Below are 2270 nucleotides of genomic sequence, written 5' to 3'. Positions count from 1 at the left end.
AATGGTCAGTGAAAAAGAGGAAGAGGCTCAATGAGATGGCCTGACCTAGGGGCTGCCATCTGTTCTATTTTGCAAGGACACCAGTCATATTTGTTACGCCCACCCTGCTGCCATATGACGTCATCTTAACTAATCACATCTTCAAAGCCATTGGTGTTTTCAAACGTTGTCATATCGTGGTAAAATATATATATAACCAAAAAATTGCCATTTTAACCATTGTGAAGTGTACAATTCAGTGGCACTAATCACACTTACCATGTTGTACAACCATCACCACTATCCATCTCTAAAAGTTTTCACACCCCAAACAGAAACTCCGCACCCTTCAGCAAGAACAGCTCATTGCTCCCTTCTCCCCTGCCTGTGCTAACCACTAATAAACTCTGGTCTCTATGTGTTTGTCTATTGGAGATGTTTCATGTAAGTGGGATCATACAGTATTTGGCCTTTTGTGTCTGGCTTCTTTCATTTAACAATGTTTTCAAAGTATAACCATGTCATAACGTGTAGGAGAACTTCATTTCTCTTTATGGTTGAGTAATACTTCATTGTGTGGCTATGCCATATTTTGTTGATCCATTCATCTGTTGAGGGGCACTTGAGTTATTTCCACCTGTTGGATGTTATGAATAATATTGCAATGAACATTGGTGTACAATGAACATGCCTTTTGAGGGAACACAATTCGGTCCTTAAAAAAGAGAGAAAGAGAAACTCTCTAAAACCAAAAGAGATTCCATGACTCGGGGCTGCCTTGTACGGGTGCACAGGTTGTACACTGTACAACTCCACGTGGCCCTTGCCATGTGGACAGAGATGTGAATAACAACCCTTGGATTTGTGCAGTGGGTAAGGCTGCTGTGATGCCAGATATTGCACAAGGGCTAGAGCTGCCACAACAAGCTGGTTTATTGTGTTTCTCACATAAGAGCTCATGGCCCACCAGCTCTGTCTTAGAAGACCCTGCAGCCCAACCTTATGCCTGTCACTTCAAAGCCAGTGCTGTTTCTCCTGGGATAGCTTCATGCTCGTTCTAGGTCATTTCTCCAGTTACATAAAGAATATCTCTGACTTTTCCTTTTTAAAACATTTTTCCTGAGAACATTTTTTTTAAAAGATTTGTACCAGCTCACCCATTATCAAAAGAACTTCATGCCCTGTACTCTAACCATGAAAAACTCAGCAAATAAAACAATCTTCATGTTCACTCCCATGCACGTACACCATGACCTTTTCTCCACTTTCAGTGTCATTCTTGCCTTTATTCTTCTGAGCAAATACTCAGACTCCTTTTGCATTCAAATGCAAGATTGGCCTCTTCTCCAATATATGTTTGCAGTTTCTGGTTCAGATGGCCTCTGAAGTGTACTCACTTGAGAGCATGGGCCTCCTGCCGACTTCCACTGTGGATCACAAAACAATTCCTGGGAGTGAAGGGCTGGATCTTCCTTGAGTGCTTGGATTGCTGGTCTTTGGGTGTAATAGACCAAACCCATTGCCCTCAAGTTGATTTCAACTCACAGTGCCCCTAGAGGACAGAGTAGAACTGCCCTATCTGGCTTCCAAGGCTCTCAATCTTTACAGGTCTATGGCCATACCACCCTGAACGCACCTGATCTCGTCTGATCTTGTAAGCTAAGCAGGGTCGGGCCTGCCCCGAAGGCGCCCGATATACTTCGATCTCCGAAACTAAGCAGGGTCGGGCCTGCTTACTACTTGTATGGGAGACCGTCTGGGAATACGAGGTGCTGTAGGCTGGGGAGCTCTGGTAGAGTAGTGCCCAAGGCATTTGACTGCTAACCAGAAGGCTGGCGGTTCAAACCCACCAGCCACTCTTCGGAAGGAAGATTGAGCAATCTACTTCCATAGAGATGTTGTTTTTGTTGTTATGTGCCATCGAGCCATACCTGACTCATAGTGACCCCTCCTTGGGTTTCCGAGGTAGTATCACTACGGAAGTAGATTGCCCCATCTTCCTAACGAGGAGTGGCTGGTGGGTTTGAGCTGCCAAACTTCTGGTTAGCAGTCAAGTGCCTTAGGCACTATGCTACGTATGTCATGGTTCAATACATATTAAAGGCAAATCCTGTAAGTATAGTTTCATAAAGTGTTTCCCAGAAGAAAGCTGGGTAACAGTGTATGGCTATTTTATTATTCGTCATTCGAAGTAACAGACACGATTCAAATTGTTGCCCTTTATAAAAAGATTTGGGATGTATGGAAAGAAAAACTTCTGGAAAAGAAAATATTGTAGAAAAATAATTATT

General features: G+C 43.3%; 1 pseudogene; it reads left to right on the top strand.

Moving 5' to 3' along the window:
- Positions 1-1587: 1587 nt before the first annotated feature.
- Positions 1588-1760, top strand: LOC122151110 (annotated as a pseudogene).
- Positions 1761-2270: the final 510 nt, after the last annotated feature.

Source organism: Orycteropus afer, unplaced genomic scaffold (genome assembly GCF_000298275.1).
Source record: "Orycteropus afer afer isolate SDZICR_OR568_19922 unplaced genomic scaffold, OryAfe1.0 scaffold00304, whole genome shotgun sequence".
In the NCBI taxonomy this organism is placed as follows: Eukaryota; Metazoa; Chordata; class Mammalia; order Tubulidentata; family Orycteropodidae; genus Orycteropus; species Orycteropus afer.
This window is presented reverse-complemented; position numbering and strand designations above follow the sequence as displayed.